Genomic DNA, 15,076 nt, shown 5'->3' on the forward strand with positions numbered 1-15,076 from the left:
TGATCCATTTAATGTCTTGTTTCTACATAGAGAGTTAAAGGGGGGGGGGGGGGCTGAGGGGATTTGGTGGGACGAAGGGGGTGGATTGTTGAATATGGTCTGTTATTCATGTTTGTGATGTTATTTGGTGATAATAATAAAGATGATTTCAACATAAGTCAAAATAAAACTACATATTTTTTTCATGCGTTTCAAAAGTTGGGAAAGAAGAGAGATGTGCTGTTGCTGGGAGATTTCAATCTGCCGGATGTAGATTGGAAGGTTACATCTGCGGAATCGGAAAGAAGTAGAGAGATCGTGGATGCTTTTCAAAGTGCTCAGCTCAGACCAGTGGCGTAGCCAGAAAGCAATTTTTGGGTGAGCCAACAGGTTGGATGGGTGGGCACTAGTCGTGTGCTGGTAAATGTTTAACAACAGGCTCTCTCCCCGGTCCACCTCTGTGCCTCCCCTCAAAATTGCAGAGCTGGCTATAGCTGGGAAGAGAGCCGGGGGAGGGGGGGGGCAATGCATTACTATCTCCAGGAAAAAAAAATTAAATGATCCCAGGTTCCAATCTAATTCTTGTTTAATGTGGGATAAAATGCCATAAATAAGTACATAAATATAAACTTTTAATATTGAGCACCTGATTCTCAAAGTGGACAAATTCTAAACACTATAATGAACATAAAATGATTTTTTCTACCTTTGTTGTCTGGTGACTTTGTTTTTCTGATCATGCTGGCCCAGTTTCCGATTCTGCTGCTATCTGTCCTCTTAACTCCATTTCCAGGGCTTCCTTTCCATTTATTTCTTTACTTTAAGCCTTTCTTCTTCATTTCTTGCCCTACATCCGTAAGTAAAAGCTGGGTCCTCCGCAGACTTGACTGTCCAGTGGATCCAGCTTCTGCCTATTTTCTTCATCCATGTGCAGTTTTTCTCTTCCTTTTCCCTTATCTCATCTCCTTCCTCACTCTTCCCTCCCCACTATCCATGTCCAGCATTTCTTCTCTCTCCTCCATCCATGTCCAGCAACCTTCCTCTCTCCCCTGCCCTCCCCTCCATCCACCCATGTCCAGCAACACTCCTCTCCCCTGCCCTCCCCTCCATCCACCCATGTCCAGCGATTCTCTTCTCTCCCCTGCCCCCCTCCAGCCACCCATACCTATGTCCAGCGATTCTCTTCTCTCCCCTGCCCCCCCTCCAGCCACCCATACCTAGTGATTCTCTCCTCTCCCCTGCCCCCCCTCCAGTCACCCATACCTATGTCCAGCGATTCTCTTCTCTCCCCTGCCCCCCCTCCAGCCACCCATGTCCAGGGATTCTCTCCTCTCCCCTGCCTTCCCTTCCAGCCACCCATACCCAGCGATTCTCTCCTCTCCCCTGCCCCCCCTCCAGCCATCCATACCCACCCAGCAATTCTCCTCTCTCCCCTGATTATCTCAGTCGAAGTGGCCGCATTATTGAAAGTCTTGCCCGTCTCTAGCCTTCCCTTCGAATTCGTTCCCTCAGAGTCCCGCCCTTGCGGAAAGAGGAAATGACGTCAGAAGGCGGGACTCTGAGGGAATGAACAAAGGGAAGGCTTGATGGGCAGGGCTTTCGATGACACGGCCGCTTCGATGGAGGTAAAAAAAAGATTTAAACCCCGGGCGAGGGGATGTTGGGTGGGCGGGCCTGGAGGAAAAGTGGCTGGGCCTGGGCCCCTCCAGGCCCGCCCATGGCTATGCCCCTGGCTCAGACAAATGGTGACAGAACCCACAAGGGAGGGAGTGACACTGAATTTGGTGCTCACAAATGGGGATAGCGTGTCAAATGTCCGAGTGGGTGCCCACCTGGGCAGCAGTGGCCATCAAACAGTTTGGTTTGATATGACAGCTGAAGTGGAGGGCGGCTACTCAAAACTCAAAGTCCTGGATTTCAAGCATGCTGACTTTAGTAAAATGGGGAAATACCTGAGGAAGGAGCTGATGGGCTGGGAGAATGAATGAGAAGTGGAAGGACAGTGGTCCAGGCTGAAAGAAGCTATAAATATGGCCACAAACCTTTATGTAAGGAGAGTAAATAAAAGCAAGAGGAAAAGGAAACTGATATGGTTCTCCAAGCAAGTGACTAAGAAAATAAAGGCTAAAGAGTTGGCATTCCTGAAATACAGAAAAACTCAAGAAGAGGAACACGGAGAGGAATGCCGGCTGAAACTGAAAGAAGCCAATAGAGAGATACGTCTGGCGAAAGCGCAAGCGGAAGAACAAATGGCTAGAAAGGTAAGGAGGGGGTGACAAAAATTTCTTCAGGTATATTAGTGAAAGGAGGAAGACTAAAAAGGGAATTGTGAGACTGAAAGATGCTGCAAACCACTATGTAGATAATGATGAAGAAAAAGCAAATTTGCTAAATAGATACTTTAGTTCTGTTTTCACAGAAGAAAATCCTGGAGAAGGACCATGATTGACTGGCAAAAGTACATATGAGAATGGCGTGGATATAGCACCGTTCACGGAAGAGAGTGTGTATGAACAACTTGAAAATCTAAAGGTGGACAAAGCCATGGGACCGGTCGGGATCCACCCTAGGATATTGAGGGAGCTTAGAGAGGTTCTGGCAGGTCCTCTTAAAGATTTGTTTAATAAATCCTTGGAGACGGGAGAGGTTCCATGGGATTGGAGAACAGCGGATGTGGTCCCTCTTCACAAAAGTAGTGATAGGGAAGAAGCCGGAAACTATAGGCCGGTAAGCCTCACTTCGGTTATTGGAAAAGTAATGAAAGCGATGCTGAAGGATAGTGAAGGATAGTGAATTTCCTGGAAGCCAATAAGTTGCAAGATCCGAGACAACATGGTTTTATTAAAGGGAAATCGTGCCAAACAAATCTCATTGAATTCTTTGACTGGGTGAGTGGAGAATTGAATCATGGACATGTTATAGACGTAATCTACTTAGAATTTAAGCAAAGTTTTTGACACGGTTCCCCACAGGAGGCTCTTGAATAAACTTGACAGGCTGAAGATAGGACCCGACGTGGTGAACTGGATTAGGAACTGGTTGACGGACAGACGCCAGAGGGTGGTGGTGAATGGAATTCGCTCGGAGGAGGGAAAGGTGAGTAGTGGAGTGCCTCAAGGATCGGTGCTGGGGCCGATTCTGTTCAATATATTTGTGAGTGACATTGCTGAAGGGTTAGAAGGTAAAGTTTGCCTTTTTGCAGATGATACTAAGATTTGTAACAGAGTGGACACCCAGGAGGGAGTGGAAAATATGAAAAAGGATCTGCAGAAGCTAGAAGAATGGTCTGAGGTTTGGCAATTAAAATTCAATGCGAAGAAATGCAAAGTGATACACTTAGGGAATAAAAGTCCACGAGAGTCGTATGTGTTAGGCGGTGAGAGTCTGATATGTACAGATGGAGACAGCGATCTTGGGGTGATAGTATCTGAAGATCTGAAGGCGACGAAACAGTATGACAAGGCGGTGGCCGTAGCTAGAAGGTTGCTTAGGCTATATAGAGAGAGTTGTGACCAGCAGAAGAAAGGAGGTGTTGATGACCCTGTATAAGCAGTTGGTGAGGCCCCACCTGGAGTATTGTGTTCAGTTTTGGAGGCCGTATCTTGTTAAGGATGTAAAAAGAATTGAAGCGGCGCAAAGAAAATCTACAAAAATGGTATTGGATTTGTGTTACTACTACTTAACATTTCTAAAGCACTACTAGGGTTACGCAGCGCTGTACAATTTAACATAGAGGGACAGTCCCTGCTCAAAGAGCTTACAATCTAATAGACATAGAGGGACAGTCCCTACTCAAAGAGCTTACAATCTAATAGAGTACTAGACATATGAGGAGAGACTTGCTGACCTGAACGTGTATACCCTGGAGGAAAGGAGAAACAGGGGTGATATGATACAGACATTCAGATATTTGAAAGGTATTAATCCGCAAACGAATCTTTTCTGTAGATGGGAAGGCAGTAGAACTAGAGGACATGAAATGAGATTGAAGGGGGACAGGCTCAAGAAAAATGTCAGGAAGTATTTTTTCATGGAGAGAGTGGTGATACTTGGAAAGCCCTCCCACAGGAGGTGGTGGAGATGAAAACGGTAATGGAATTCAAAAATGCGTGGGATAAACATAAAGGAATCCTGTTCAGAAGGAATGGATCCTCAGAAGCTTAGCGGATATTGGGTGGCAGAGCCGGTGGTGGGAGGCGGGGCTAGTGCTGGGCAGACTTCTACAGTCTGTGCCCTAAAAATGGCAGATACAAATCAAAGTCAGGTATACACATAAAGTAGCACGTATGAGGTTATCTTGTTGGGCAGACTGGATGGACAGTACAGGTCTTTCTCTGCCATCATCTACTATGTTACTATCACGCTTATGTTCGAAGGAGAAGGGCGCCAATCTTCTGACACAAATCGGGAGATGGGCACCCTTCTCCCAAGGTTGGCCAAATCGGCTTAATCGAAAGCTGATTTTGGACGTCCTCAACTGCTTTCGGTCGTGGGGACGGCCGAAGTTAAAGGGGCGTGTCAGCACTGTACAGAAGGCTGGACGGGGGCGTGGTTAACAGATGGGCATGCTCGGCCGATAATGGAAAAAAGAAGGGCGCTCCTGACAAACACTTGGCCGACTTTACTTGGTCAGTTTTTATTCACGTCCAAGCCTCAAAAAGGTGTCCGACCTGAACAGATGACCACCGGAAGGAATCAGGGATGACTTCCCCTTACTCCCCCAGTGGTCAGTAACCCCCTCCAACCATAAAAAAAAACACTTTAAAAATGCCGCTATGCCAGCCTCAAATGCCATACTTAGGTCCATCTCAGCAGTGTACAGGTCCCTGGAGCAGTTGTAGTGGGTGCAGTGTACTTCAGGCAGGCGGACCCAGGCCCATCTCACCCCCGTTTCACTTGTGGTGGTAAATGTGAGCCCTCCAACCCCCCCCCCCCCCACAAACCCACTGTTCCCACATCTAGATGCCTCCCCCCTTCATCCCTAAGGGCTATGGTAGTGGTGTACAGTAGTGGGGAGTGGGTTTTGAGTGGCTCAGCACCCAAGGTAAGGGAGCTATGCACCTGGGAGCAATTTTTGAAGCCCAATGCAGTGCCCCCTAGGGTGCCCGGTTGGTGTCATTAGTACATAAGTATTGCCATACTGGGAAAGACCAATGGTCCATCGAGCCCAGCATCCTGTTTCCAACAGTGGCCAATTCTGTTCACAAATATCCGGCAAGATCCCAAAAATGTACAAAACATTTTATACTGCTTATCTATCCCAGAAATAGTGGATTTTCCACAAGTCCATTTAATAACGGTCTATGGACTTTTCCTTTAGGAAGCCGTCCAAACCTTTTTTAAACTCTGCTAAGCTAACCGACTTTACCACATTCTCTGGCAACAAATTCCAGAGTTTAATTACATGTTGAGTAAAGAAACATTTTCTCCGATTCGTTTTAAATTTACTACATTGTAGCTTCATTGCATGCCCCCTAGTCCTAGTATTTTTGGAAAGCGTAAACAGACGCTTCACATCTACCCGTTCAACTCCACTCATTATTTTATAGACCTCTATCATATCTCCTCTCAGCCGTCTTTTCTCCAAGCTGAAGAGCCCTAGCCGCTTTAGCCTTTTCTCTTAGGAAAGTCGTCCAATTCCCTTTATCATTTTCGCTGCCCTTCTCTGTACCTTTTCTAATTCCACTCTTTTTTTAGATGGGGCGACCAGAATTGAACACAGTATTTGAGGTGCGGTCGTACCATGGAGCAATACAAAGGCATTATAACATCCTCATTTTTGTTTTCCATTCCTTTCCTAATAATACCTAACATTCTATTTGCTTTCTTAGCTGCAGCAGCACACTGAGCAGAAGGTTTCAACGTTTCATCAACTACGACACCTAGATCCCTTTCTTGGTCTGTGACTCCTAACGTGGAACCTTGCATGATGTAGGTATAATTCGGGTTCCTCTTTCCCACATGCATCACTTTGCACTTGCTCACATTAAACGACATCTGCCATTTAGATGCCCAGTCTCCCAGTCTCGTAAGGTCCTCTTGTAATTTTTCACAATCCTCCCGCGATTTTAGACTTTGATTAGCTTTGTGTCATCAGCAAATGTAAGTACCTCACTAATTACTCCCATCTCTATTTGATTTATAAATATGTTAAAAAGCAGCGGTCCCAGCACAGACCCCTGGGGAACCCCACTAACTACCCTTCTCCATTGAGAATACTGACCATTTAACCCTACTTTCTGTTTTCTATCTTTTAACCAGTTTTTAATCCACAATAGAACACTACCTCCTATCCCATGACTCTCCAATTTCCTCTGGAGTCTTTCATGAGGTACTTTGTCAAACACCTTCTGAAAATCCAGATACACAATATCAACTGGCTCACCTTTATCCACATGTTTGTTCACCCCTTCAAAAAAAATGTAGTAGTTTGGTGAGGCAGGATATCCCTTCACTAAATCCATGTTGACTTTCCTGCTTATAATCGAACGAGAAAAACGCCCAAGTTCCGACCTAAATCGGGAGATGGGCGTTTTTCTCACAAAAACAAATAAAGCGGTATAATCGAAAGCCGAACTTTGGACGCTTTCAACTGCACTCCGTCGCGGATGCGGACAAAGTTGACGGGGGCGTGTCGGAGGCGTGGTGAAGGCGGAACTGGGGCGTGGTTATCACCCGAACAGAGATGGGCGCCTTTCGCCGATAATGGATGCGTTTGTAGCTAGAATTTAGGGCACTTTTCCTGGACCCTGTTTTTTCACGAATAAGGCCCACAAAAGTGCCCTAAATGACCAGATGACCCCCAGAGGGAGTCGGGGATGACCTCCCCTGACTCCCCCAGTGGTCACTAACCCCCTCCCACCACAAAAAAATGATGTTTCACAACTTTTTACTTTCACCCTCAAATGTCATACCCTCCTCCCAAGCAGCAGTATGCAGGTCCCTGGAGCAGTTGTTAGGGGGTGCAGTGGACGTCAGGCAGGTGGACCCAGGCCCATCCCCCCCTACCTGTTACAATTGTGCTGCTTAATGCTTAGTCGTCCAACCCCCCCAAACCCACTGTACCCACATGTAGGTGCCCCCCTTCACCTCTTAGGGCTATAGTAATGGTGTAGACTTGTGGGCAGTGGGTTTTGAGGGGGATTTGGGGGGCTCAACACCCAAGGGAAGGGTGCTATGCACCTGGGAGCTCTTTGACCTTTTTTTTTGTTTTTGTAAAAGTGCCCCCTAGGGTGCCCGGTTGGTGTCCTGGCATGTGAGGGGGACCAGTGCACTATGAATCCTGGCCCCTCCCACGAACAAATGCCTTGGAGTTATTCGTTTTTGAGCTGGGCGATTTCATTTTCCATTATCGGTGAAAAGCAAAAACGCCCAGCTCACACCTTGGCGAATAAAACATGGGCGTCTATTTTTTTTGGAACATACGGTTCACTCCGCCCCTTCACGGACCCGTTCTCGGAGATAAACGCCCATGGAGATAGGCGTTTCCGTTCGATTATGCCCCTCTTTGTCTCATTAATCGATACTTTTAAATATGCTCTGTAATTTTGTTCTTAATAATAGTCTCTTCCATTTTGCCCAGCACCGACGTCAGACTCACCGGTCTATAATTTCCCGGAACTCCTCTGGAACCTTTTTAAAAAATCGGCGTTACATTGGCCACCCTCCAATCTTCCGGTACCACGCTCAATTTTAAGGATAAATTACATATTAATAACAATATCTCCGCAAGCTCATTTTTCAGTTCTATCAGTACTGTGGGATGAATACCAGCCGGTCCAGGAGATTTGCTACTCTTCAGTTTGTAGAACTACCCCATTACATCCTCCAGGTTTACAGAGAATTCATTAAGTTTCTCAAACTTGTCAGCTTCGAATACCATTTCTGGCACCAGTTTCCCACCCAAATCTTCCTCGATGAAGACTGAAGCAAAGAATTCATTTAATCTCTCCGCTACGGCTTTGTTTTCCCTGATCGCCCCTTTTACTCCTCGGTCATCTAACGGTCCAACCAATTCTTTTGCCAGCTTCCTGATTTTAATATACCTAAAAAACTTTTACTATCCAGCTTATTTTCGAAAGTGATGGGCACCCATATTTCGACCCAAATTGGGAGATGGGCGCCCATCTCGCAAAGGCGCCCAAATCGGTATAATCGAAAACCGATTTTGGGCGCCTGCAACTGCACTCTGTCGTGGAAACGGCCAAAGTTGATGGAGGCGTGTCGGAGGCGTGGTGAAGGCGGGACTGGGGCGTGTTTATCGGCCGAGCAGAGATGGGCGCCTTCAGCCGATAATCGAAAAAAATGGGCGTTTTTAGCGAGAATTTAGGTCACTTTTTTGGACCCTTTTTTTCACGAACAAGTCCCAAAAAAGTGCCCTAAATGACCAGATGACTACCGGAGAGAATCGGGGATGACCACCCCTGACTCCCCCAGTGGTCACTATCCCCCTCCCACCAAAGAAAAAACAACTTTAACAACTTTTTTTGCCTGCCTGTGTGCCAGCCTCAAATGCTATACCCATCTCCATCACAGCAGTATGCAGGTCCCTAGAGCAGTTGTTAGTGGGTGCAGTGGACTTCAGGCAGGTGGACCCAGGCCCATCCCGCCCCCTACCTGTTACACTTGTGGTGGTTAATGTTCAGCCCTCAAAACCCCCCCAAAACCCACTGTACCCACATGTAGGTGCCCCCCTTCACCCCTTAGGGCTATGGTAATGGTGTAGACTTGTGGGCAGTGGGTTTTGGGGGGGATTTGGGGGGCTCAGCACATAAGGGAAGGGTGCTATGCACCTGGCAGCTATTTCAATGTGTTTTTTTAATTTGTAAAAGTGCCCCCTAGGGTGCCCGGTTGGTGTCTTGGCATGTGAGGGGGACCAGTGCACTACGAATCCTGGCCCCTCCCACGACCCAATGCCTTGGATTTCTTCATTTTTGAGCTGGGCGCCTTCGGTTTCCATTATCACTGAAAACCGATAGCACCCAGCTCAAAAACGCCCAAATCCTAAGCATTTGCCCCGCACAACCCGTATTATCGAAAAAAAGATGGGCGCCCATCTTTTTTAAAAAATACTACTACTACTACTATTTAGCATTTCTATAGCGCTACAAGGCGTACGCAGCGCTGCACAAACATAGAAGAAAGACAGTCCCTGCTCAAAGAGCTTACAATCTAATAGACAAAAAATAAATAAATAAATAACTAAATAAAGTAATCAAATCAATTAATGTGAACGGGAAGGAAAAGAGGAGGGTAGGTGGAGGCGAGTGGTTACGAGTCAAAAGCAATGTTAAAGAGGTGGGCTTTCAGTCTAGATTTAAAGGTGGCCAAGGATGGGGCAAGACGTAGGGGCTCAGGAAGTTTATTCCAAGTGTAGGGTGCAGCGAGACAGAAGGCGCAAAGTCTGGAGTTGGCAGTAGTGGAGAAGGGAACAGATAAGAAGGATTTATCCATGGAGCGGAGTGCACGGGAAGGGGTGTAGGGAAGAATGAGTGTGGAGAGATACTGGGGAGCAGCAGAGTGAGTACATTTATAGGTTAGTAGAAGAAGTTTGAACAGGACGCGAAAACGGATAGGGAGCCAGTGAAGGGTCTTGAGGAGAGGGGTAGTATGAGTAAAGCGACCCTGGCGGAAGACGAGACGGGCAGCAGAGTTTTGAACCAACTGGAGAAGGGAGAGGTGACTAAGTGGGAGGCCAGCAAGAAGCAGATTGCAGTAGTCTAAACGAGAGGTGACACGGGTGTGGATGAGGGTTTTGGTAGAGTGCTCGGAAAGAAAGGGGCGGATTTTACTGATGTTGTAAAGAAAGAAACGACAGGTCTTGGCAATCTGCTGGATATGAGCAGAGAAGGAGAGAGAAGAGTCAAAGATGACCCCAAGGTTTCGAGCTGAGGAGACAGGGAGAATGAGAGAGCCATCAACAGAAATAGAAAACGGGGGGAGCGGGGAGGTAGGTTTGGGGGGGAAAATGAGAAGCTCGGTTTTGGTCATATTTAATTTCAGGTAGCGTTGAGACATCCAGACAGCAATGTCAGACAAGCACACTGAAACTTTGGTTTGGATGCAAGGTGAGATATCAGGGGTAGAATGGTAGATTTGGGAGTCATCAGCATAGAGATGGTAGGAAAAGCCATGGGATGAGATTAATGAACCAAGGGAAGAAGTGTAGATAGAAAAGAGGAGGGGACCAAGAACAGAACCCTGAGGTACACCGACAGGCAGAGGGATAGAAGTAGAAGAGGATCCACCAGAGTGAACACTAAAGGTGCGGAGGGAGAGGTAGGAAGAGAACCAGGAAAGGACAGAGCCCTGGAATCCAAGTGAGGACAGGGTATCGAGAAGTATGCTGTGATCGACAGTGTCAAAAGCAGCGGAAAGATCAAGAAGAATGAGGATGGAATATTGACCTCTGGATTTAGCCAGTAATAGGTCATTGGAGACTTTAGTAAGTGCAGTTTCGGTTGAGTGGAGAGGGCGAAAACCAGATTGTAGTGGGTCAAAAATAGCATGTGAGGAGAGAAAATTAAGGCAGCGGCAGTGAACAGCACGCTCAAGTAATTTGGAGAGAAAAGGAAGGAGGGAGATGGGTCGGTAATTAGAGGGACAAGTAGGGTCGAGTGAAGGCTTCTTAAGGAGAGGTGTTACCACAGCATGTTTAAAGGCAGCAGGGACAGTCGCAGTGGAAAGTGAGAGGTTGAGAATGTGACAGATAAAAGGAATAAGAGCAGGAGAGATGGCATTAAGAAGGTGGGTGGGAATGGGATCAGAGGAACAGGTGGTACATTTTGAGGAAGAAAGGAGAAGTGTAGTTTCCTCAATAGTAACTTCAGGAAAGGAGGAAAGGGAATGAGGGGAAGGAGAGAGAGGGGAACGGACTAGTGGAGGGAGAGGTGGTGAGGTAGAGAAAGCAAGGTTTATCTTTTGAACCTTGTTGTGAAAGAATTCAGCAAGGGTCTGAGAAGGTAATGAAGGGGGAGTTGGGGGAGGGGCACCTTGAGGAGAGAGTTCAATGTGGTGAAGAGAAGTCGAGGATTAGAGCCAAGAGAGTTGGTCAGTTGGATATAATAATCCTGTTTGGCACGTAAAAGAGCAGATTGGAAGGAGGTCAGCATGAACTTAAAGTGTAAGAAATCAGCAAGGGCCCGAGATTTCCGCCAGAGGCGTTCGGCGGAGCGGGTACAGGAACGTAGGTAGCGGATATTAGAAGTCAGCCAAGGTTGGGGTTTTGTACGCCTTACAGGGCGGGTCATCAAAGGTGCAAGGGTGTCTAAGGCAGAGGATAGAGTATTGTTGTAAGAAGAAACAGCCTCGTTGACAGACGTGGATGGTGCCACAGTAGAGAGGAGGTTTGAAACATGGGAGGATAGAGATGAAGGGTCAATATCGTGAAGATTCCTAGATAAATTAGATAAGATAGGACGGGACTGGGAGGGAGGAGATTTTAGTGTTTGTCCCGCCCCTTCGCATGACTGCCCATGGAGATGGTCACCCACTTTCGATTATGCCCCTCTATGTGTTTTTGCCTCCAATGCAATCTTTTTTTCCCAAGTCCCTTATAACCTTCCTTATCAGTGCTTTGCATTTGACTTGACATTGCTTAAGCTGTTTCTTATTATTTTCAGTCGTTTCCTTCCATTTTCTGAAGAATTTTATTTTAGCTCTAATAGCTTCCTTCACCTCACTTTTTAACCACGCCGGCTGTCATTTGGTCTTCCATCCCAGTGGCGTAGCCAGACCTGAGATTTTGGGTGGGCCCAGAGCTAATATGGGTGGGCACACACTGTCTATATAAGTATGAGTAGTGTCTCTTGGGATCCTACAAAATAATGCCTAAGAATTCACTTGATGATGGATTTCTAAGTAGTCTGCCCAACAGCTGCCCTGCATCAGTTTAACCACATACATACTTAATGGAAAAATTGATATTTTTAAATATAATTACATTATCCCACAATCTCTCCACTGCAAAATGCTATACACAAACTTGTGCAAAAACACACTCATATCTTTAAAACCGTAACAGCACTAATTCCAAGGACAGGATGAGCTACAACATTATGCTTGAAAAGGCAGAACTGTAATTACACTAGGCTCTAAAACACCAATACACTACCTCGTGAAAAAAGCAAAACAAAAAGGGCTGCGAATACTACATGCTAGCAGAATACTGCACCTTGATCACATTTGAAAAACACATGACACAACAGACATGACACAAGGAACTAAAGATCAAAAAATATGAAGGCAAAATACTGAACTGGAAAGTTAACTTAAGAAGTCAGACTCAGCATGCAGCAATACCAGAAAAATTTAAACTTACATGCAAAATATCACAGATGCAAATTTCCAAAAGATGACATATTCAAATTAATAAATTCTGAATAAAATAGTTTTTTCTACCTTTGTTGTCTGATCTATTCGCTTTGGTCCCAGTGTCTTCTGTTTTACGCAGTGTCTTCTTTCCATTTGATATTTTTTCACTCACCATGTCCACCATACTCCTGTGTCCTTATGCGTCCTGTCTACCATCTGTAGCCCTGCCCCTATCCTTCCTCGAGTTTCAGTATCTCCCCTCAACGTGTTCCAAACCAGCCCCTAAACTCAGCAGTTTTCCCTCCATCCATATCCAGCATTTCTCCTCACTCCCCTCCATCCATGTGCATCTACTTCCATTGTCTTCCCTTCCCTCCATCCATGTCCAGCATTTCTCCTCTCTCCTTTCCCCTCCATCCATGTGCATCTCCTTCCTTTGTCTTTCCTTACCTCCAGCCTTGTCCAACATTTCTCCTCTCTTCCCTGCCCTCCACTCCATCCATGTCCAGCATTTCTCCTCTCTTCCATCCCCTCTATCCATGTGCACCTCCTTCCTGACTTCTCTCCCCTCCCTCCATCCATTCGTCCAGCAACTCTCCATTCTCCCCTGCCCTCTCCTCCAGCCATCCATCTCCAGCAAATTTCCACTCTCCCCTTTCCGCTCCATCCATTCATGTCCAGCAATTTTCTTCTTTCCCCTGCCCTCCGCTCCATGTCCAGCAACTCTCCATTCTCCCCTGCCCTCTCCTCTCCTCTAGCCATCCATCTCCAGCAAATTTCCTCTCCCCTTTCCCCTCCTCCTTCCATCCCTGTTGTCCAGCAATTCACCTCTCTCCCCTGCCCATCCTGTTTCTGTCCATCCCCTTCCCCCTTCTATCCAGCGTGTCCCCCCTCCACCTTCACAGCATCTCCAAGCCAACTTCCGTTCCAGTCTACTCCCAAAGTCGCAGCGACGAACGGGCATGCAGCGCTGCGGTAGTAAAAGCAACAAGGAGACTGGTTCGACTCTCCGTCCTTCACTTCCTTCCCTCTGCATCCCGCCTTCCTCTGACGTCATTTCCTTTCGGGCGGGACGCAGAGGGAGGGAAGTGAAGGACGGAGAGTCGAACCAGTCTCCTTGTTGCTTTTACTACCGCAGCGCTGCCTGCCCGTTCGTTGTTGCGACTTCGGGTAAAAGTCGCCGTTCCAGTCGTCGTCGCTTGGGCGGGCCTGAGCCAAGATTGGGTGGGCCTGGGCCCACCCAGGCCCACCCGTAGCTACGCCCCTGTTCCATCCTCCTTTTTTAATATGCGGAATATATTTGGCCTGGGCTTCCAAGATGGTGTTTTTGAATAGCATCCACGCCTGATGTAAATTTTTGATCCTTGCAGTCGCTCCTCTAAGTTTTTTTTTTCACCGTTCTTCTCATTTTATCATAGTCTCCTTTTATAAAGTTAAACGCTAAAGTATTTGATTTCATATCAGACTCATTTTCGAAAGAAAAGGGCGCCCAAAAAGCAACACAAAAGGCACATGGGCGTCCCCTTGAAAGAAGGTCGCCCAAATCCAATAATCAAAACCAGGCCGTAAGGGCGTCCTTAGTTAGACCTGAAATAAAAGCGACCAGAGTATGGGGGAAGTCGTAGACCCATTAGCGATTTTGTGCAGTTGGAGAGTGGCGAGAGGGTTGTTCAGAGAGAAAGCTGAGAGTTTGTTCAGTACCTGTTAACCTTTGTCTGTGTGCCGTAGTCGGAATGTTTTCACCCTCACCTGCCTCATTTGTGTTTTACCATTTCAGTTTTCCCTACCCCTTCTAGCCCCCAAACCAGTGGTGTGCTGGAGATGGCTCGCTCCGGCTCGCAAGATCCGGTTGTTAAATTTTGCTTGGACTTGCGAGCCGGTTGTTGGAAAGGGCGAGCCGGGTCTCCCTCCCTCCGGATTCGGTCCCTCACTGACCCTACCTTGGCCATCAAATTCTTCGGGGCAGGCAGTGTTGCCTGCCCGCTGCCATCGCTGACTCTCCCCCGCTGCCTGTTTGCGCTTTAAAAATGGCCACCGAGACTTCCAGAGGCGGCCTCGCGAGACTTCTGTAAGTTTCAGCGGCCATTTTGAAGCGTGATCGGGCGGCGGAGAAGAGTCAGCGATGGCAGCGGGCAGGCAACACTGCCTGCCCCAAAGAATTTGATGGCCAAGGCAGGGTCGGTGAGGGACCGGATCCGGAGGGAGGGAGGAAGCAGGAGAATTTGCTGAACAAGTCGGGAGGGGGTGGAAGGGGAGAGAAGGGAGCTGCTGGGCATGGGTGGATGGAGGGGAGAGAAGGGTCGCTGGTGCATACAGGGCAGGGGAGAGGAGAGGAGGGTCACTGCTGGACATGGGTGGATGAAGGGCAGGGGAGAGGAGGGTCTCTGGGTATGGATGCATGGAGGGCAGGGGAGAGGAGGGTCACTGCTGGACATGGGTGGATAGAGGGCAGGGGAGAGAAGGGTCGCTGGACATGGGTGCATGCAGGGCAGGGGAGAGGAGGGGAGAGAGAAGAAATGCTGGACATGGATGGAGGGGAGGGAAGAGTGAGGAAGGAGATGAGATGAGGGAAAAGGAAGAGAGGAGAAAAACTGCACATGGATGAAGAAAATAGGCAGAAGCTGAGACCAGAAATGAAGAAGAAAGGAGGAAAGGAAAGAAATAAATGGAAAGGAAGCCCTGGAAACGGAGTTAAAAGGACAGATAGCAGCAGAATCGGATACTGGGCCAGCATGATCAGAAAAACAGTCACCAGACAACAAAGGTAGAAAAAAAATCATTTTAT

General features: G+C 47.4%; 1 pseudogene; it reads right to left on the minus strand.

Annotated features, from left to right (window-relative positions):
• The window catches only part of LOC115461638, a 49,871-nt pseudogene that overhangs the window by 14,527 nt on the left and 20,268 nt on the right, over positions 1–15,076 (minus strand).

This window comes from Microcaecilia unicolor, chromosome 1 (genome assembly GCF_901765095.1).
Source record: "Microcaecilia unicolor chromosome 1, aMicUni1.1, whole genome shotgun sequence".
Classification (NCBI taxonomy): Eukaryota; Metazoa; Chordata; class Amphibia; order Gymnophiona; family Siphonopidae; genus Microcaecilia; species Microcaecilia unicolor.